We start from the raw sequence: 22,963 nt of genomic DNA, 5'->3' as shown, positions 1-22,963 counted from the left end.
CGAGGTTGCCTGAAGGAGGGAGCAAGGTATCTTAGTGCAGATCTCTGCTACCAAAGTGGGAAGTGGGGGAAGGGCAGACCAATAACATGTATACATCTGTAAATCATTTATCCTCCTGCAAACCATAAGCCAACATGTGAAGTAAACGAATCAGGAGAGAAAGCAGAGGTGGGACGTGGAAAGGCGAGAATCTCTTGAGGATGATTGTTAAAAAACCTGAACACCCCTGCAAATGGGGTCAGAAACCCGCAGAGGATTTTATAACTATTCAAGTTTGAGATCCTTTGGTCTGCAGGGTCCGGAAACCTTTTGTTTCACCCACGAACTGGCATTCTACTGTTGTGCATCAGGACAACTAGAGCAAACCTCATGGCTCTCCCTCAGCTGTAATGGGTGGCAAGGTCATGTGCAAATAAATGGAAGTATGAGGGCGCTTCTGGCTGTGCCACCAGAGGGAAAACAGGTCACCTGTTGACTGACATTGAGAAAAAAGAAAGTCTTCAGGAGAGTTATCTAAAACTTAGGAATAAGGTAAAAAAGATGACTGCCTGGCATTGTAAATGCCACACTAGAGCATTTTCTAAGCCTGCCTCAGGGTTATCTGAATCTCAGGGAATATAACTTTGTTTGATTTGCTATTCACAAATTGATTAGATCCCATTTATTTTACAGCTTTGAAAAGTTAGAGATTAACTTGCATTAAACTAAGAAGGGACCTTTTTTTTTCTTGTCCAGGAGGGAAGATAACCCGGACATTAAGGTTTTATCGCCTCATGGGGCATGAATCAGCATTGTATCTGAGTTGGCACTCTTATTCAGCATTCATTTTCTCTGCTGACTATATAAATGAAATTTTTCATGTCCTCATGGAACTGGCTTTCTCTTTCTGCTGGTTTGCATGTTAATGAATTGAATAAAATGTTGAGTGTGCTTGTTATCTATTCATAGGAGTTATGATAACCTTCAAATAATGTTTTGGTGAAGCATACTGAGTGTTTTTAGGTCTGAGGCAGTGAATAGGAAACCAGTCAATGGGCTAAGAGTTACATGTATCAGATGCCAACTGAAAGGACAAGCCCTGGAAGAGCTGAGGTGAGCAGCTTAGGATGAAGGTCATGAACATGACAAGGCTCACAAGTGTCATACTGTTTGGGTGCAGTGTCACTGGGCTGGACCAGGGTGGTTTTGAGACACCATTCCAGACCAGTCACACAACTCTTGCTCTGTTAGGAAGCTCAGTGCTAAGTCCTGTGCTCAACTGTTCTTTCCTTTTCCAGCACAGAGTTTTTGTGTTTTTTTAAAATAATTTTTAAATTTTTAAATAAACATATAATGTATTATTAGCCGCAGGAGTACAGGTCTGTGAATCGCCAGGTTTACACACTTCACAGCACTCACCATAGCACATACCCTCCCCAATGTCCATAACCCCACCACCCTTCTCCCAAACCCCTACCCCCAGCAACCCTCAGTTTATTTTGTGAGATTAAGAGTCTCTTGTGTTTTGTCTCCCTCCCGATCCCATCTTGTTTCATTTTTTCTTTTCCTACCCCCCAAACCTCCACGTTGCATCTCCACTTCCTCACATCAGGGAGATCATATGATAGTTGTCTTTCTCCGATTGACTTATTTCACTAAGCATAATACCCTCTAGTTCCATCCACATCATCGCAAATAGCAAGATTTTATTTCTTTTGATGGCTGCATAGTATTCCATTGTGTATATATACCACATATTCTTTATCCATTCATATGTTGATGGACATCTAGGTTCTTTCCATAGTTTTAGCCCAGAGTTTTTGATTCATTTTCCCCCGTCTTACTTTTTTCTTACGTTGTTTCCTTCTTTTTTTTCCTGTTTGTTATTTGAGGTACCGTCTTATTATAAGCTGTTGAAATTCCTGTTCTAGGTAAGCAGAGAAAAATCGATCAGCAAAATAAAGGTAGTCTTTCAACTTGACCTAAGTGGACATGGTTGTTCACAATTATGAGGCCCTTTGTTTTTTTTTGTTTTAATTTTTGGTTAATATCTGTAGTGTCCAATAGTTGAAGCTGGAGCTATAAGTCTAGATATAGGTCTTTACTATTAAGTTAGAGGAGAGCAAGTGTCAGGTTACATTTATCCAGTTAGACATTTATACTTAAGCAGGAACAAACAGGCAGAGTAGGGTTAGGATTAGAATTAGTTTACAGACCACTGGTTTGGCAAATGGAAAAACTGTTAGTTCTTCCTTTTGCAGGAGCTCTTGATAGTACCTTGCATGAAAGAAAGCCTCTCTCTCCCATGTGACAGCGTACAAGGGGCATGGTTTTGCTCACTGATTAGGTAAGTGAGGGAACCACAAATCCTTCCAAATTAGGGGCTGGACACCAGAACTTTTGAGAATCAAGTCTCAGGCAGCATTTCCAAAAATACACTGGGCTTGTTACATTCTTATATCCTGTTGTATAATGATGGGTAGTATCCATAATATAACTGGACAATGCATGCATCTAGAACATCACTGATTTGACCAAAGAACGCATTTCCAATGGTCATGTTAATTAACAAAATAACTGGTGTTAGCTGGGAACAAGGATGGTTGAAGAACTGATGGTAGCCATCTCTGGTGTGTGGCTTTTTGATTAAATCCTGCTTGACCTTCCAGATTAGGGAAATCCACTTCTAGGGCATAGGTGAAAACCAAAACCTACCTGCCATATGGTGGAGAAGTGTTTTAAAGATTTACCAACCACATCCCACTCAGGATATGGGAACATTTACTGTGCTGTATCTGGCTTGTGTGAGAATTAAACCAGAATATTTTTGAATCAGTCTTGATTAAAATTAAGTTTCATAATTTCCATAGCAGTAAATTTGAAAGAATAGTAGGTGCTTTGAAAATGCAAAGCACTGCTTTACATGAATTGTGAAGATTAGATAAGATTTATATGGAAGTTGCAAAAAAATAGTGTTCAACATGTTTTTAACCTGTATCGTGTTATCATAAAGTTGATTTTTAGGCTAAGTTTGTTGTCTTGAGAAAAACAGTTTCCTGTAATAATCAAAAGTTTACTTAATATAAACATTGGAAAGACCATTGGTTAGTAATCTTGAGATCATGAGTTTGTGTTATGAAGAACTACATCCATTGAAGTGTTTCTTATAGACAACAGTGTTTATCACTTAAAGTTGAAATCTAGGTTTCTTGTTGAAGATTGAATTTATGGCTAACTTTGAGGTCATTGACCCCCTGACTGTGATCTCTTTTTATTTATTTATTTAAATTAATTAACTTTTATTAACATATAATGTATTATTTGCTTCAGGTGTACAGGTCTGTGAATCATCAGGCTTACACTTTTCACAGCACTTGCCATAGTACAGACCCTCTCCAATGTCCATAACCCAGCCACCCTATCCCTCACCCCCCAGGCCTCAGCAATCCTCAGTTTGTTTTGTGAGATTAAGAGTCTCTTATGGTTTGTCTCCCTCTGGATCCCATCTTGTTTCATTTTTTCCCGGCCTACCCCTCCCCCCACAACCCCTGCCCTGCCTCTCAAATTCCTCATATCAGAGAGATCAGATGATAATTGTCTTTCTCTGATTGACTTATTTTACTTAGCATAATACCCTTTAGTTCCATTCATGTTGTTGCAAGTGGCAAGATTTCATTTTTTTATGGCTTCATAGTACTCCAGTATATATATATATATATATATATATATATATATATATATACCACATCTTCTTTATCCATTCATCTGTTGATGGACATCTAGGTTCTTTCCATAGTTTGGCTATTGTGGACATTGCTGCTATAAACATTCAGGTGCAGGTGCCCCTTTGGATCCCTACATTTGTATCTTTAGGGTAACAACTGACCCAGTGATTCCTTGGTCGTAGGGTAGCTCTATTTTCAAGTTTTTGAGGAACATCCATACTGTTTTCCAGAGTGGCTGCACCAGCTTGCTTTCCCACCAACAGTGTAGGAGGGTTTCTCTTTCTCCGCAGCCTTGCCAACATCTGTCGTTTCCTGTTTTGTTAATTGTAGTCATTCTGATGGGTGTGAGGTGGTATCTCACTGTAGTTTTAATTTGTATTTCCCTGATACCAAGTGATATTAAACACTTTTTCATGTGTCTTTTGGCCATCTGGATGTCTTCTTTGCAGAAAAGTCTGTTCCTGCCTTTTGCCCATTTCTTGATTGGATTATTTGTTCTTTGGGTGTTGAGTTTGATAAGTTCTTTAGAGATTTTGGATACTAGCCCTTATCTGATATGTCATTTGCGAATATCTTCCCCCATTCTGTCAGTTGTCTTTTGGTTTTGTTGACTGTTTCTTTTGCTGTGCAAAAGCTTTTGATCTTGATGAAGTCCTAATAGTTAATTTTTGCCCTTGCTTCCCTTGCCCTTGGCGATGTTTCTATGAAGAAGTTGCTGCAGCTGAGGTTGAAGAGGTTGCTACCTGTATACTCCTCAAGGGTTTTGATGGATTCCTGTCTCACATTGAGGTCTTTCATCCATCTTGGGTCTATTTTCATGTGTGGTGTAAGGAAATGGTCCAGTTTCATTCTTCTGCATGTGGCAGTCCAATTTTCCCAACACCATTTGTTGAAGAGAATGTCGTTTTTCCTTTGGACATTCTTTCCTGCTTTGTAGAAGATTAGTTGACCATAGAGTTGAGGGTTTATTTCAGGGCTCTCTATTCTGTTCCATTGATCTATGTACCTGTTTTTGTGCCAGTACTATACTGTCTTGATGATTATAGGTTTGTAATAGAGCTTGAAGTCCAAAATTGTGATGCTGCAAACTTTGGTTTTCTTTTTCAACATTCCTCTATTTAGGGTCTTTTCTGTTTCCATATAAATTTTAGGATTATTTGTTCCATTTATTTGAAAAATAAAGTATGGTATTTTGATAGGGATTGCATTAAATGTGTAGATTGCTTTAGGGTAGCATAGACATTTTCACAATACTTGTTCTTTGAATCCATGAGCATGAAACTTTTTCCATTCTTTGTGTCTTACTCAATTTCTTTCATGAGTACTTTATAGTTTTCTGAGTACAGATTCTTTGCCTCTTTGGTTAGGTTTATTCCTAGGTATCTTATGGTTTTGGGTACAATTGTAAATGGGATCAACTCCTTAATTTCTCTTTCTTCTGTCTTGTTGGTGTATAGAAATGCAACTGATTTCTGTGCATTGATTTCATATCCTGACACTTTACTGAATTCCTGTACAAGTTCTAGCAGTTTTGGGGTGGTGTCTTTTGGGCTTTCCACATAAGGTATCACATCATCTGCAAAGAGTTAGAGTTTGACTTTTTCTTTGCTGATTTGGATGCCTTTTATTTCTTTCTGTTGTGTGATTGCTAAGGCTAGGACTTTTAGTACTATGTTGAATAGCAGTGGTGATAGTGGACATCCCTGCCATGTTCCTGACCTTAGGGGAAAAGCTCTCAGTTTTTACCCATTAAAAATGATATTCACTGTGGGTCTTTCATAGATGACTTTGATGATATTGAGGTATGTACTCTCTATCCCTACACTGTAAAGAGTTTTGATCAAGAAAGGATGCTGTACTTTGTTAAATGCTTTTTCAGCATCTATTGAGAATATCATATAGTTTTTGTTCTTTCTTTTATTAATGTATTTTATCACATTGATTGGTTTGAGGATATTGAACCAAACTTTCAGCCCAGGATAAATCCCACTTTGTCATGGTGAATAATCCTTTTAATGTACTTTGGGATCCTAATGGCTAGTATTTTGGTGAGAATTTTTGCACCCGTGTTCATCAGGGATAATGGTCTGTAATTCTCCTTTTTGATGGGGTCTTTGTCTGGTTTTGGGATCAAGATCAGGCTGGCCTCATAAAATGAGTTTGGAAGTTTTCTTTCCATCTCAATTTTTTGGGACAGTTTCAGGAGAATAGGTATTAATTCTTCTATAAAAGTTTGGTAGAATTCCCCTGGGATGCTGTCTGGCCCTGTGCTCTTGTTTGTTTGGAGATATTTGATGACTGCTTCAATCTCCTCACTGGTTATGGGTCTGTACAGGTTTTCTATTTCTTCCTGGTTCAGTTGTGGTAGTTTTATATGTCTCTAGGAATGCATCCATTTCTTCCAGATTGCCCAATTTGCTGACGTATAGTTGTTTATAATATGTTCTTGTAATTGTTTGTATTTCTTTGGTGTTGGTTTTTATCTCCCCTCTTTCATTCATGATTTTATTTATTTGTGTCCTTTCTCTTTTCTTTTTGATAAGTCTGGCCAGGGGTTTATCAATCTTATTAATTCTTTCAAGGAACCAGCTCCTAGTTTCATTGATTTATTCTACTGTTCTTTGGATTCTATTTCATTTTCATTGACTTCTGCTTTGATCTTTATGATTTCTCTTCTGCTGGGTTTAGGCTTTCTTTGCTGTTCTTTCACTAGCTCATTTAGGTGTAGGGTTAGGTTGTGTACTTGAGACCTTTCTTGTTTCTTGAGAAAGGCTTGTATTGTTATATACTTTCCTCTCAGGACTGCCTTTGCTGTGTCCCCCAAATTTTGAACAGTTGTGTTTCCATATTCATTTGTTTCCATGAATTTTTAAAATTCTTCTTTAATTTCCTGGTTGACCCATTCATTCTTTAGTTGGATGCTCTTTAGCCTACATGTATTTGAGTTCTTTCCAACTTTCCTCTTGTGGTTGAGTTCTAGTTTGAAAGCATTGTGGTCTGAAAATATGCAGGGAATGATCCCGGTCTTTTTGGTACTGGTTGAGATCTGATTTGTGACACAGGATGTGATCTATTCTGGAGAATGTTCCATGTGCACTACAGAAGAATGTGTATTCTGTTGTTTTGGGATGGAATGTTCTAAATATATTTGTGATGTCCAACTGGTCCAGTGTGTCATTTAAAGCATTTATTTCCTTTTTGATCTTTTGCTTAGATGATCTGTCCATTTCAGTGAGGGGGTGTTAAAGTCCCTTACTATTACTGTATTGTTGCTAATGTGTTTCTTTGATTTTGTTATTAATTGATTTATATAGTTGGCTGTTCCCATGTTAGGGGCATGATATTTAAAATTGTTAGATCTTCTTGTTGGGCAGACCCTTTAAGTATGATATAGTGAGCTTCCTCATCTCTTATTATAGTCTTTGGCTTAAAATCTAATTTATCTGATATTAGGATTACCACCCCAACTTTCTTTTGATGTCCATTAGCATGGTAAATTATTTTCCACCTTCTCACTTTCAATCTGGAGGTGTCTTTGAGTCTAAAATGAGTTTCTTTTAGACAGCATATCAATGGGTTTTGTTTTTTGTCCATTCTGGTACCCTGTATCTTTTGATTAGGGCATTCAGCCTATTTGCATTCAGGGAAACTATTGAGACATGTGAATTTAGTGCCACTGTATTGCCTGTAAGGTGACTGTTACTATATATTGTCTCTGTTCCTTTCTAGTCCGTTAATTTAGGCTCTCTCTTTGCTTAGAGGACCCCTTTCAATATTTCCTGTAGGGCTTGTTTGGTGTTTGCAAGTTCTTTTAGTTTTGGTTTGTCCTGGAAGGTTTTTATCTTTCCCTCTATTTTCAGTGACAGCCTAGATGGATATAGCATTCTTGGCTGCTTATTTTTCTCATTTAGTTCTCTGAATATACCATGGCAGTCCTTTCTGGCTTTCCAGGTCTCTGTGGATAGGTCTGTTGCCAATCCAATATTTCTGCCATTGTTCATTATGGACCTCTTGTCCCTAGCTGCTTTCAGGAGTTTCTCTTTGTCAATGAGATTTGTAAGTTTTACTATTAGATGATGGGGTGTGGACCTATTTTTATTGATTTTGAGGCGAGCTCTCTGTGCCTCCTGGACTTTGATGTTTGTTCCCTTTGCCAAATTAGGGAAATTCTCTGCTATAATTTGGTCTGGTATACTTTCTGCTCCTCTCTGTCTTCTGGGATCCCAATTATTCTAATATTGTTTTGTCTTATGGTATCACTTATCTCTCAAATTCTCCTCTCCTGGTCCAGTAGTTGTTTATATCTCTCTTTCTCAGGTTCTTTATTTTCTCCATCATTTGGTCTTCTATATCACTAATTCTCTCTTCTGCCTCATTTATCCTAGCAAAAAGAGCCTCCATTTTTTAAATTGTACCTCATTAATAGCTTTTTTGATTTCTACTTGGTTAGATTATAGTTCTTTTATTTCTCCAGGAAGGGATTCTCTAGTATTTTCCATATTTTTTTCAAGCCAAGCTAACACCTTGATAATTGTCATTCTGAACTCCAGTTTTGACATATTACTAATGTCCATATTGAGTAGGTCCCTAGCTGTTGGTACTGTTTCTTGTTCTTTTTTTGTTTTGTTTTGTTTTTTTTGTGGTCAGTTTTTCTGCCTTGTCATTCTATTCAGAAAGGAATAGATAAATGAGTGAACAAAATAGGGAACAAAATACTGAAAGGGTAGAAATGACCCCAGAAAAATATACACTAACCAAATCAGAAGAGACCCAAAACTGGGGGGAGAGAAAGGATGAAAAAAAGAAAGAAAGAACATATATATATTAGACTGGTGAGTTGAAAAGCATACACTTTATTTTGTGTGTATTTTGGTCTGTTAGAAGAAACTACCTCCTAAAATTTTAAATAAAGAAAACCTTATCTATGTACAAAAACCATATATGTACAAAAATATCTGTAGATAGCGGGCAGTCATGAAGGGGTGGAATATGACTATAAAGATGAAAATTAAAGAAGATTCTGAAAGAGGAATTGGTAAGATAAGAATTTGGTTTGAAAAAGGTAAAAAAGGCAGGGGAAAGAATATGATCAGGCTGGAGACTAGAACAAATCCATGCACTAGATTTAGGGTATATTTTGATGTAGTAGAAGAAACTGTATCCCAAAATTTTAACAACAACAAAAAACCCCCGTATCTGTATACAAAAAATTAGGTTAAATGTAATGAAGGGACAGAATATGACTATAACAATGAAAATTTAAAAAAATTCTTTGAAAAGTATTGATAAGATAAAATGGATAAAAAAATTAAAATAGGAAAGAGGAAAATAAAAAAATAGAATAAGAAAACAATAACATTTAAAAAATTTAACTTTGAAAGACTAAGGAATCATGGGAAAAAAGCCATGAATTCTATGTGTTGCTTTCCCCTAGCTCTGGAGTTCAGCAGTTCTCATTGAACTTGGTCTTGGTTGGATGTTCTTACTGGGGAAGGGGCCTGTTACAGTGATTCTCATGCGTCTTTGCCTGAGGAGGAATTGCACCACCCTTGCCAGGAGACAGGCTAAGTAATCTGCTCAGGTTGCGCTTGGTAGCTTTTGTTCCCTGAAAGCTTTCCATAGAGCTTTGGAGGATGGGAATGAAAATGGTGGCTTCCCAGTCTCTGGCCCCATAGGAGCTGAGAGCTCAGGACCCCACCCCTCAGTGCGCCTTCAGAGAAAAACAGTTAATCCCTTCCGTCTCTCTGGTCTCTGGCCACTCTCTGTGCTCACCCAGACTGTGACCGATCATTTTATCTCTGGTGCATGGCCCCGTTTGGAGTCTCCAAACCCAGCAGATTCCTGCAACACACTCCCATTCTGCTCCTCCCAGAGGAGGAAGGTGAGTCTCCCTGGATCTGCCACTTGTGGGGTTCCTGCTCAAATAGAAGTGGTCTGATTGTGTCCCAATCACAGTTTATGGCAATCCTGAGCTGAGAACCCCCTCCTTGGCTCTGTAGCCGGCTTCCTCACTCTGATACTCGGGAACTCTGCCATACTCAGACCCCCCTGGTCTTTTTGTGACCCTCTGGGTCCTGAGACCACACTGTCCCTGGGAGTGCCCCACCCCTCTCTTAGCCTCTGGAGTGATGTCCCTTAGTGGAGTTGACTTCTAAAAGTTCTGATTTTGTGCTCTGCTGCTGTCTCACTTGCTGGGAGGCTTCCCCTCCTCCCATGGTATATCTTCCTGTATGTCTCCTTGTATTCACTTCTCTGCATGTCCTACCCTCTGAAAAGTGGTCGATTTTTTATTCCTAGAATTGCTGCCCTTCTCCTCTTTGATTTCCTATTGAGTTTATAGGTGTTCAGAATGGTTTGGTAACCATCTAGCTGAACTCCTGGGGACTGATAATATTTAGGTTCCTACTCCTCCATCATCTTGCCAGATCAAAATGATCTCTTGATATTCTTTTAAATCACTAGTCATAGCATGAAAATTTATGCTATGACTTTTTTTTTGGAGGAAGTTTTTGCACATATGCTATCCAAATAAACATTAAATATGTGACTTTAGTAGATAAAGACACAAAGAAAATTCCCTGTCTCCTGTGGTGGGTTTGGATCTCTTGCCCTGTAGCCTGATGAAGTTATGAGGTTGTGTAAGAGAATTACTGAATATACTGGATATAGCTTTAAAAATGATATTATATGAATGACCAAAAGTCCAGGGTTTGACTATATGAAGTTTGGGTATTTGCTTATGTTTGGTTTCTCAATCCCTTTCTGTCGGCTCTTTGTCCTGGGTGCAGATATCTTATCTCTCCAAGGAACATAGCTTTTGGGATTAGTCTGGATTCCAAGAAGCCAGAGAATGCCATTCCCACTGTGAATACTCAGCAAACATTTGGGTGATAATAGAGATTCTTCATGTCTCTGGGAATCCAAAAATCCCAATGCCTTCCTCTCTGGCCCAAAATGAAGAAGGCCTTTATGTCTCTGTTTGTAGGGGATGGGGGTAGGGAACAAGACTGTGGTCCTGCATATGCTTTCCGGCTTTTGGATCAAGAGAAACTTGAGGGGTGCCTGGGTGGCTCAGTTGGTTAAGCATCTGATTTCAGTTTGGGTCACGATGCCAGGATCCTGGGATCGAGCCCCGTGGCATGCTCCCTGCTCAGCAGGGAGTCTTCTCCCTCTCCTTCTCCCCTCCACTTGTGCTCTGTCTCTTTCAAATAAATAAATAGAAAACCTTTAAAAAAATTTTAAAGAGGAATTTGAGAGGGAGACAAGTCAGATATCACCAATGGAAGCTAGTTTATACACTGATATGTACATGTTCTTCTAAATAGGGTCTCATATTGGCTCACAGATTTGAAAATTATCCCTCTTCTTCATGGCTGCTAACATCTTAGCTCCTGAAGGCTTCACAAAGACATTATGAATTACAGATAACATTTGTTGCATCATTTCCCCTCTTGCTATTTCTTATCCATGAAGGGCTTGTGAGGGATGGCTTACATCCAAGATTCTACCACAGCCTGGCTGCTGTATACTTCTAATTTGATACTCTAAGTTACAAATTTGTGACTAACATTGCCTAATTCACTCCATTAGATATGAGGAAATGTCTTTAAATTTTTAGAGAACTATAGCTATAAACATTTTTTAGGAATTCCTGCCCATAGCATGAAGCCTGAGTCTTCTCTTGACAGTCTTCAAACCCCCCTCCTCACTACTCAATAATCCCTTCCCTTTCGGGAATTACTGTGAACTCCATGTCCAGGTTTTGTCAGATCTGAATAGCATTAATTCCTTGGTTAAATCCCATTATCTCTGCCCTTTTCCCTCCCTAATTTCTGAGAATCATCCCTTCATCCTCTGCCATCTGCTCTCCCATCAGTAAGGAGGAGAATGGATATGCCTACTTAAGGCAGTGTTCAGATAAAAGAACAGAGAGAATATAAAGACAGTAGAGTGCGTAGATGAGATCAGTTACTGGCGAATATGGTTGTTAATTGTTTATGTGTCTCTTGGGCAAATTGTAATGACCTCTAGTTTTCTCTGTAAAGTAATGAGGTTTGACTAGATTATCTGTAAGATTCCTTCCAGGGCTAAATTTTGTAAAATATACAAGCATTTGCTGCTGCTGGATATTGTATTTGGCTCTAGAATTCCTGGTAGCAAAAGAAAATTGGAAGAGATATTGAATTATCCATTGTTCATTGATGAACAGAAGTACAGGCTGTGTCTGTAGAGATAGAGTAAAATGCAAGTAAGAAAGTATAATTTAGGACCCTGGAAAAAGTTTTAGATTGTCTATGTAAAAGTCATAATGATGATTCTCAGTTACAAATGACCAACCAACCAACCAACAAACAAAACCAAAACCAAACCCCAACAAAACAACAAAAAAACAAATCCCCAAGCAAACAAACCAAAAACCAAAAACCAAAACCAAAACCAAGAAAGCCCCCAAACAGTGGAAGGGTAGGTACTTGCATGCCCGTAAAGTTTCATCTCTGCTTTCCTCTGTTCTGGGATCAGGCTGCCTGCCCCACAGTGCTGAAACCATGGCAACAGACAAATTCAACATTTTATCTTTACAGCTTCATAACCAGAGATGTTGAGGAAAAATTTTAAGGAAGGATTTTCATTTGTCAGGCTTGGGTCACATGCTGATTCCTGGGCTAGTCATAGTATGGGGACTGCAGCTCCCACTGGAGCAGAGTGGGGAATGGAAGCTTTTCATAAGGCGGCTTTCATTCCAGGTAGGTGAAGAGTAAAGGAGGTTTCATCTTGTCTTGGTTGTTCTCTTTATTCCTTCAACTCTAGGTTTGGGTCTACCATATAAATTTGCCCTTCTCAGAAGTCCATTATACACTCAAAGCCCCTAGGTATTTTTTTAAAAAATTATGGCTTATCTCCTGACCAGAGTTTGCCTACCAGGTCTTCTCAGTGTCTGTCTCTAAGTGCTTTTCATGGTAATGACTAGCAACCTTGATTTATTTGTCTGTGCTACAAACAGATTGGCCAGAGGCAATAAAGTCCATCTGATAAAAGCCACCAAAGAGCCACTTGTCATCCAATGAGGTTACTTGCTGAGTTCAGGGACCACACACCAAAGGGGCACCTGACCAAAGGAAGACTCAGGCTTATTGTAGTATTTAGAGGGCTGGTGGGGCTTAAGTGAAATTTCAACAGAGCAGTGTTCTGCTTACTCAAAGTGAAGCAGGGGGTTGTATAAAGGAGTTGACATCATGTCTGGGCTGAGATGAGAACTCAGGGTCCTGTTTCCTTGGAAACCACAAAGTTAAGATAAATGTGGAATGTTGTGTTCAAAACTCTTATCTGAAGCTCTGCACCTGGGTTGGAAATTGAGTCTGTTTTTCTGTGTTAAAACGATTTAGATCCTCTAGGCAAAAAAGAGGTGTTTCATTCTCACTAAATGTGATTTCAAACATCAGTTTCTGACAGTCTATGTTTTTAGAGAACAAGTTTTCTCATGTCCTTTTGTTAATTAACAAAAGCGTTTCCCCCAACTTCCCCAAAGCTTCACAAAGGAGATTCTCTTCCACTCATCAGATACAGAGTTGATCAGAGTATCCCTTGAAATAACAACATGGCTTTTGTAATCAAACATCAAGGAGTGAGTTCAAGTGAAAATGTCATGTCAGTCACAAAGAGAAGTTAAAGGTCTTTTGAAGTTTATGTATATTATTTAGGCAATTATTTGCCATTTATTGACTCTGCAAATATTTGTGGAGTTCCTACTTTGGGCTAATATTTGCAAAGGAGATAGAATTTCTATCCCTGAGCAGCTCACAGTTTAGTGATGGGAACATTGCAGAAGGAAACAAGCCCAGTATGTAAGGGTGAAGATAACAATGGATTTGGGCATAGTCATTTTCGAGAGCAAAGAGGAAGAAGTTGTGAACTTTGAGCTTAGGAATTTAGCTCAACTCATGGGGAGAATAGCCAAGGGGCGGCAGAATCTGAGGTTTTTGAGGTGAGGAAACTTCGAATTGAAGAAGTTGGCACATGTAGCAGAGGCTGTTGATCCATGCTCCAGATCCTCTCAGTGCACCTCTGAGCTCCTTGCAGCTGTGGCCAGTTTCTGACCATGTGCTCAGTTTCCCACCATAGTCTGCCACTTGAGAGCTTTCTCAGTTGCCAAGAGAGTTTACTTACTCAGTCTGCTCACAGAGCAGCTTGGAAGTGCTGAGGATTTCACATCCGCCCTCCATTTCAGTTCTCAACCACTGAGGGGTGACATTCAGGGACTAAATTCCAACTATATCTCCCCGGGATTGTTCTCAGGGCCATTCTGAGTTTCTCAGAGGGTTCCCAGAGAGATTGAACCTCAGTTGCCTACCACAGTAACATACATATCAAGGCAAGCTTTTTGGCTTTTATTCTTTCAGGTCTAACTTTCCATATTCCCTCTCTTCCTTCCTTGGATGGCTTTCCAAATAAATGACTTATCTCCAAGTCCTTTTCTCAGAGTCTGCTTTTGGAGGAACCCAAAGGAAGATGGAAAACTTCTCCCTTATGGGAGAAGAGGAGACAAGAAGAAGGAATATTGCTTGAAGGTCAAGAAGAGGGTACAGAGCAGAACAAAATGGTGAATATTCTGAAGTAACAGAAAAAATAAGGACCTTGCTATTTAACCAGGGTCTGTGTTAAAGAGTTTAAGATCTTGAGTCTAAAGTTATCTTGGGGTCTAACCTACTGCTTTGGGGAATGAAAGGGAGACAGAAGGTGGGGGATGCTGTGAGGTGGGTGAGTCGTGGCGTGTGGGGGGAGTGGGGAGGGGGAAACATGACCTGCTGAGCAGGAAGGCACAAAAGACTGAAACTGCTGGTTGGCATTGAATATCTGAACAACATGGTTTTTACTGAAGAATTTTACATGTGATGGCTTGATTATTTCCCTTAGGGAATCAAGAAGAGTTAGTGAGCACTTACAGCTTCTTAGCTGTATATGAAATTACTCTATCTCCAGGTAGAGCAAAGCTCTGCTCCTGTTATCCGCACATCAGGAATAATTAAGGGAAACTTGATGAAGAATGAGCTAACTTATCATTTTGGAAGTTATCTTCTATGTAGCAGGCTGTCTAGGTTTTAGGTCAAATTTAGCAATCCTGGAAAAACACAGAGAAGACTGAATTCAACTGTTAATGATACATTATCCTTCTATTAATAATTTCTTTTGGGAAACTTCACTTGACCCCTTTTCCTTGAATACTTATGCCAGAAATGGGTCCAAGTATGGGTCTTCAGATTTTGAGATAATGGTGAATGACAAGTATACAAATGTGATGGAGATGGTAGCTGACCAACCCCTCCTCCACCTCCATTCTCCCTCTCCTTCTTTTATGGGGACAGAGTTGAGTAGGGCACATGGTTGCTTGGTGGGAAACCAAACCTCAGGCGCCCCTTCTCCTGGATGTGACAGTGTCACTGAGCTCTGCCCAGTGGAATGTGAGTGGAAGGAATGAATATAAGCAGCTTCTTCCTTGCTCTTTTAGGAGGAAGTTTGTAGGGTTAGCTCTTTCACCCATCCCACTGGCTACCATCGTGGTACTTGCAGAAACCCTAGATGCCACATGTTGAATACTAGCCCGGGTCTCCAAGTGACCGTGTGGAGGAGAGCAGCTTGCTGACCTGGAATACCCACCTTGGACTGAACTATGTGAGAAGGAAATGACCTTCATTGTTAAGTTTCTCGTAGCTGCTTAATGCTTAGTTTAACTCACGTATATATACATATAAATACTTATATATTTCCTTTGACTCCATCCTGATCTGTAACCTGTTTGGGCTGATTTAGAGTATCCCAGATGAGTACAGACAGTTGGTAAATGTTGTCCATGCAGACAGTTTTTGTTGTTGGCCAGTTCATGAATTTATCCACCCATCCATCCACTAATTCATCCAACCCTCATGCCTACTATTTTGAGATCTGTGTTAAAATGATTTGTATGTATAAGTATGTATAAGTAAGTATGTATAAGACCCTTGGCTGGGGGATATCCAGGGAACATGAGTAACCCAAAGATGAATTATACTCAAGAACTGAAAGTTCTTGCTTTCAGGAGGCTCATAGTCCAGAGACATTAGGTGGAGACTAAATCATTGAAATAAGGATAATTAGGATAAATTTTTATTCTAGGAATTTTTAATTAAATTTGAAAAAAGCTAGTTTTATTTCTATTATTTTATTATTATTGCTGCTATTTTTTGAGAATGCTCTTCCTGGTAAGTTTTTGTATGCATTTTTGAGACCAGTGTTTACAGAAGGACCCTTTATATTTAATGGCAATAAAACACGCATGAGAAAAAAACAATGCGTCAGTCACCATAAACACCGATTTTGCTCCTTCCCTCACCCCCCCTTCCTTTCCCCCAGGAGAGGATTAAATACTGGAAAAGCTGATGTGTCACTGTACTCTTGAGCCTTCCTGTACTCTAGGGAATTCCCAGGGCTCAAACAGCTTCTTAAGGGATGAAGACCAGAAGGACGAATTAAAAGAACAATTCCGAAAGGTTTTGCCAGGTAGGAGGAAATGCCTTTTCCCAGGGAGAGTTTGGTAGGTGGGAACCCTATTTTGTTTTCATGTATTTTTGCAAATGCCCTGCTTCTCTTTCACTTCCAGACACAGAGAGACAGGGACACATAGACAGACCAACAGAAAAGAAGGTGATACAGAGAGACCTCGCATAGCAAAGAGATGGAGAGAAAATGAGATGGGGATGAAGATGTGGAGGAAAAACCCCAAAGAGTATCTCTGTTAGATATACAGAAGAAGGGTAACCTTTAAGATTCAAAGTATGACGAAAGGAGATCTGTAACTCTGAACTTTTGTGGAGTAGGAAGATGTGAAAGATTTGAAGATTGGGCCTAGAATTTACCATCTGTGTGGAAAGGGGAAACCAATTTATGGGGATTCACATGTGTCATGAATTATTTCACTGATGCGAATCTTTGGGAGAATTTAAACATGGAGATTAGTGTTAGAATTGTAAGGCCAAAAGAAGAAAGAAAACACTAAAGACTCAGGGACTAAATAAAGCTTTAGTAGAATTATAAAACTCAGGTAAAAATGACTCTCTCGGAACAATCCTAGAGGCAATTTTGAGTTAGAAATAGAGTTTTCTCCTGTCTAGTTTGCCAGGATTCATAGAATTAGTCAAATTAAATTTGACTACCATACACAATTTTAAGAAATAATTTAGATGATTATCTAAAATTTTAATGAAAAATTTCAAACATAGAACAAAAGTCACAGAATTCACAGGGAATACATGTACCCACCACTGAGATTCACCGTGAACATTTTAATATAGTTGTTCGTTTTCACATCTCCATCCCTCTAGGCATCTGTTAATCCTTCTTATTTTTAAATGCATTTTAAAGTAAATTATAAACATCAGCAAATTGCCTAAATACATCAGCATGCATAACATTTACTAGAGTTCAAGAAAATGATTATAAAGTACCTCAGGAAAAATTAATGTAAAATTGACCAGATTCAGATTTTGCGGGCAATTTTTTGATGATTTGGGTTGATACTTATACATTTAAATTCACTGGACAAAGATAGGGATGGTGACAGCTATTAAGGATGACTTCTGTGGGGTGAAAGGACCAAATATTGACTGAGAATTATTCCATGGGACTACAGGAGAACAATCTAGCATCTTTTTGTTCTCTTTTATATTGATCTTCAAAAACTAAGAAATTGGCCCAGGGACTTACAAATGTAGAAGGGTCCTTTTTATTTCAGCCCTGAGTGTGTGTATGCCGCAGGCCTTTGAAAGTAGTCTGTCATCACATATATTCTGTCTGGTAGATTCTGACTCATAGGAATGGGATTTGAGAGGTCTATGGATGCATTTATTCCATCACTGACCGAGAGTAATGAAGCCTCGTCTACATTTTTGCCAAAATAGCACCTATAGTGTATTAGAGAGTCACTAGGAAGTGAAAATAATGGATGCTATCTACCTGATATTTTGGCCTGAAATAAAAACACCATGAGTCCTTTAAAAAGATTGTAAAAGAAAGTGTTTTGCCCCAACATTCCAACCTAATCTTGTGTCTTAGGTTTGAGCAACTCACCATATAAGTGAACTTCTGTGGCTGTGAGTTTTCAAAGATTCACCTCTGGCGGAACTTTCCCCCTGCCTTCTGGGGCATGCATACAGTCATAGACTGGCTCCCTTTCAGATTTCCCAGGGATCCTAAACCAAGTCTCTTCTAAAACTGTGCCTGTGATCTGGTTTTACTTATTCTACAAACTTGCCAAATGTTTAGTTTTATGATGTTTGTTCTGATTATATTTTTTAATTCAAATGAATTAAAAGTAAAATTATAATTAAAATATAAAAGTGAGCCCAATTGGCTTTGAGTCTTCCACTTGCCAAAAAATAATGGCCTAGGGGGCACCGATCTTCCCTAGAATGCCTCTGAGTCTTTCTGTAGAACATTCTGTCTTAAGGACCTGAATTTTTTTTTTTCTGAAAAAATGAATTTATGCAACATATTTTTTCTGAGCTACATGTCAGGCACTGGGGATACATCATGGAAAACAAAATTCTTTATAGTGCTTCTATTCTAGTTAAAGGTGGGGCATGGCAACAGGTAATTCATAAAAACCATGATGAATAATACATAGCATGTAAGAAGGTGATAAAAGAAGAAAAGAGGGAAAGCAGAGGGGGATAAATGGGGTTGTGTGCTGGGAGTACAAGGATGAGTAGCAATTTTAAGTAGAATGGCTACGGTGGAACTTACTGAGATGACAAGGGAATCAGCCATGCAGATATATGGGTATATATATGATATACGGGACCATATGAGGATGTGTGTAGGTATATGGGGACATATGTGGATATATGGGGATATATGTAGACATAGATGGTCATATAGGATATATACGGGTATTTGTGGATATATGTAGTTATCTGTAGATATGTGTAGATGTGTGTGGATATATAGGTTTATATGTGGGTATATGGTGTTACATGGGGAAGAGCATTTCAGATGGAGGAAACAGTAAGTACAAAGACCCTTAACAGGGAGTGTAACTGTCTTATTTGAAGGACAGCCAGTAGACCAAAACAATCAGGGTCTAATGTGCAAGGTTGAGAGGTGAGTTAGAGAAAACTGGGAGTCAGATTACATAGGACCTTGTAGCCTATTTTGTTTTTTCTCTGAATGAAATAGGGAGCCATTGGAAGGCTTGCAGCAGAGGTGACTTTAGTTTTTTTTTTTTTTTTAAGATTTTATTTATTTATTTGACAGAGACAGATCACAAGTAGGCAGAGAGGCAGGCAGAGAGAGAGAGGAGGAAGCAGGCTCCCTGCTGAGCAGAGAGCCCGATGCGGGACTCGATCCCAGGACCCTGAGATCATGACCTGAGCCGAAGGCAGTGGCTTAACCCACTGAGCCACCCAGGCGCCCCGAGGTGACTTTAGTTTTAAGAGGATTTTGCTGGATATATGTTGAGAATAGGCTTCAGAGAAAAAGGTTAGAAGCAGGGAGAGCCATGGAGGTTGTTTTAGTAACCAAGCAAGAGAGATGATGGTGGCTTGAACCAGCCTGGTTGCAGGAGAAATGATGAGAGGATCAGTTTCTGTGTAAACAGCTTTAAATGCTAATCCAGCATGCTTTCCTCGCAGGCTGGATGTAGGGTGTGTGTGAGAGAGGAGTTAATGATAACTCCATGGTTTTTGGTCAAGGTTGTAGTTGCCAGGAACTGAGAGAAACGAACAGATGGAGGGAAGAGGAAGGAAAGGAGGGAGAAAGAACAAAGGAGAGCAAAGGGAACTATTCTAGGTGCTGAGCATATATTAATGGTAAAGACACAGTTTTAATAAATCCCAGTTATCCACTGAAATAAATGTACATGTTTCAGGGAGTGACTTGCCATCAGGCTTGGGTTGGGAAGGTGACATATAAATTGAGTTTTGAACGGTGAATGGAACCTGCAGGTGTGTGTGTGTGTGTGTGCGCATGAGCACATGTGTACTGGGGCCAAGGAGTAGTATGCCACCTTCTAGGCAGAGGGAAGGAATAAAACATACTCTGAATCATCCAAGTCTCAGTGGACTTGGCAAAACACACTGACTTATAATTCTGTAAGCTCCAGAAAGATGTGTAGTGTGGTCAACACTTCTTGCAATCTGTAAAGAAATATCATTACCCTTCCCAGAGGCGATAGGTTTGTGTTGCTGAATTTAGTGGGTAGTTTTTCAGTTTGTCTCTAAAAATTTTATTATACACTATTTAAGATATGCAAAAAAGATACAAAGAACGGTTCAATAGCATTTGTTATTTTTAAGCTGAGGCCCTGGAGACAAAAATGAAAGATTCAACCCAAAGAACATAGCTAAGATTTCCTAACATAAGATTTCCAAGAGCTTATCTCATCCAGGTGACCATCAGCTTGCTGTCACACCTGGTGTCCGACTTCTCCAATTTAGGGAATTTTCTGTCTGCTGTAGCAGGTCCGTTCCTATATGCTTTCATCATAGTGTGATTATTTCCTAGACATAATGAAGCAGAAATGTAGCCACAGTTCTTTGATTCAAGCAATCCATTCTTTCCTCTTAGAATAAAAAAATTCTGAGGCTTGGTTCTATCAGTGAGAAAGGATTCAGTTTTTGGAATTGTGTTTTGTAGATTATTTGCTTGACGAAAGTAATGGTAACCTCTCAAGTCTCATAGCTTTCTACAAAGTCTTTCCTACTGCATTAGCTTGTGCTATCTTCACAATAACCCTTCCAAACAGTGATGGCACAGTATCATTACCTCTATTTTATGCTGACAGAGCTGTTCTTTAGTGAGTTCAAGAGACTTCCAAGATGCCAAATAACAAGAATGTGGTAGGGTTGACTCTTGAACCAGAAAATTCGAAGTCAAGATCCATGTAATTTTTATTGCTCCACACTACACTTTCCTTCCAGATTCTGGAGCAAATTTCTTAAAGGACATCAAAGAAATAAGGGATTGGGTGTATGAAGCCCTAGACAATTGAAGAGGGCCACTGTACCCTTGTTTACTACCATGACCTGCTCCTTCTATTTTTCCTGGTGATAGAAAGTAGGGAGTGGCAGAGTGTCCTGACCTGCTCCGGGTGTTTAGAGGGGCCTGATCTATTTAGTGGATTGCAGGCATTCTTCCTGAATGAAACACTTGAGAAAGATAGGGTAGTTATTCCCATTTCTGCCAGAACCAAGCTCATGAAATGCCAGGGTGATAGAGTTTCTAAGCTACACATAACTTGAAAGCGTTTGAGTCTTCTTTTTCCCTTGGATTAAATCACTCAGCAGTTCAAACATTTATATAATGATCACAAAAGGGAAAGATTTATTAGTTTCAACAAAGAATCCAGCACTGCAAAGATTTCTCGGATTGTGGCTCCTCCCTCTGTGTGTTCACAGCCCAGTAAGGCAGATAAATGATTAAGCAATGTTAATACCGTATGGCAAAGAGAGATGACCTATGAGTCAGACACAGTGGGAAACTAGGTGAATCAGTATATGAAAAGGGACTACGAAATTTAAAAACTACCCGAGAGCTGAGATTCTATTTGGTTCTAAAATTTTCAACACCTCACAAGTTGTGCGCTAGTTTTGACACGACCACAGCTGATGGGCGTGTCATGGCTGTGAGCACCCATTTCCTGCTTTGCACACTGCCCTGCTGAATTCTGCCATTGCAATCCTTATCCTTCCCTGGAGGAATGCTCCGGGATTCTGCATCTTGTTATTTTTTTTCTGAGCCCCATGACACATTAATTTTCATTGAAATGTTTGACACAGCCTCCCTCAAATATGTTACAACAAAGTTTATGTAAATCCAAGCAGTCATAGGAATTGTGAATGGGCACAGAAAGCAAATGCTAATGTTTATGCAATAGGTTAAGGCTAACCTTCATTTTTCTTAACTGTTAAACATGCCATGTGGATTCTAATGTGATGTGTATAGAAGAATCTGTTCATGTCCCCCAACTGTTTGCCTTCTGGAGCTTCCTGTGGCCCAGATGTAATACACTCCAAGGCCGTCTTGTAAGAAAGCCAAATAATACAGTGCTTAAAATAATCCTATTTAAATGACCAGAAAAATTTTAGAAAAAAAAAGAGAGAGAAAGAACAGTGTTTTTTATTATTTCAGGGAATAGAGTATAATTAAAAAATAAATTGAAAAATTGTGTTGTTAATTTTGCACATTTGCATTGGGTCTTTCATCTAAATGTTTTGAAGCTTCTGCTTACCTCTCAGTCAGGTACGTATAGGGAAAACATTTTTAATTGATCGCCTCTTCCCTTTCCCCACTTAACGGGTAATAGACACTTGGCTTTTCTCCATGTGGAGCTCAAGATGCTGTTGAAAGTAAGTGCAGCAGACATCTGTCTGGTTGGTAACCACTGCATGCTAAATGCAGAGTAGAGTAGTTATCAAAGTGTGGTGTCTTGGATCCACTCAATATGCAAGTTCTTACCACAGAAACCTATTAAATCAGAAACTCCGAAGATGGGGTCCAGGAAGCTGGGTTTTAAAAGGTCCTCTGGATGATTCTGATACAATGCTCAATCTAAGAACCACTGGCATAGAACATTAGAGATGGCATCTTTTCATTTTATTTTTGAGGGGTTAATAGAGGGAGAACAGGAAACTCGAAGGAGACTAGTGTATAAAGCACAGCTGGTTTAATTAAATAAAGTGAAAGTGGCTTATGGTTGAAGACTGAGAAACTCTACCCAGTTCCCTCTTCTATCCCACCTTCTGAGTTCACACATTTCAGAAAACCAAAGACTCCATGAGATGTATGCCCTCAGAGCTTATGCAGCACACAGCTGTGTGAGCTCCAAGAAGGCTTACCCAGTTTCCTTGCACTCCAAAACCTTAGCTCCCAAGGCCTTGGATGAGCTCTATCTGGGGTTGTCCAATATCTCTTCTGAGACCTTGCATGTTCTATTCCATACCTGGAATGCCCTTTCCCCACTTGATCACTTTAAAATTTCTATTCCTCCCTTAAATCTCAACTCCAGCATCATCTGCTGTGTGAAGTCTTCACCAAATGAAGGGAGATGTTCACCCAAGTGTTTCTTAGCACCTTGTACAATTTTCTATATTATTTTGTTCATGTCACAATATTACAGAGTATCCATCTCTTTTTCTCCACTAGAGTTCCAAGTCTTCTCAAGAGAAGAACTATTTCTTTAATATTATTTCTAGTGCCTGATATATTATTTGGTAAACAGTAAACACTCAATA

The 22,963-nt window shown here is 39.2% G+C and overlaps 1 protein-coding gene across 1 annotated transcript in view; it reads left to right on the top strand.

The window, feature by feature from the left end:
• The first annotated feature begins 16,100 nt into the window (after positions 1-16,100).
• Positions 16,101-22,963, top strand: part of LOC122910132 (collagen alpha-4(VI) chain-like) — a 113,058-nt gene continuing 106,195 nt past the window's right edge. The window contains exon 1 of the mRNA XM_044254832.1: positions 16,101-16,235. The gene's annotated coding sequence lies outside the window, so the exon portion shown is untranslated. The remainder of the gene's footprint in view (positions 16,236-22,963) is intronic.

Source organism: Neovison vison, chromosome 6 (assembly GCF_020171115.1).
Source record: "Neovison vison isolate M4711 chromosome 6, ASM_NN_V1, whole genome shotgun sequence".
Lineage (NCBI taxonomy): Eukaryota > Metazoa > Chordata > Mammalia > Carnivora > Mustelidae > Neogale > Neogale vison.
This window is presented reverse-complemented; position numbering and strand designations above follow the sequence as displayed.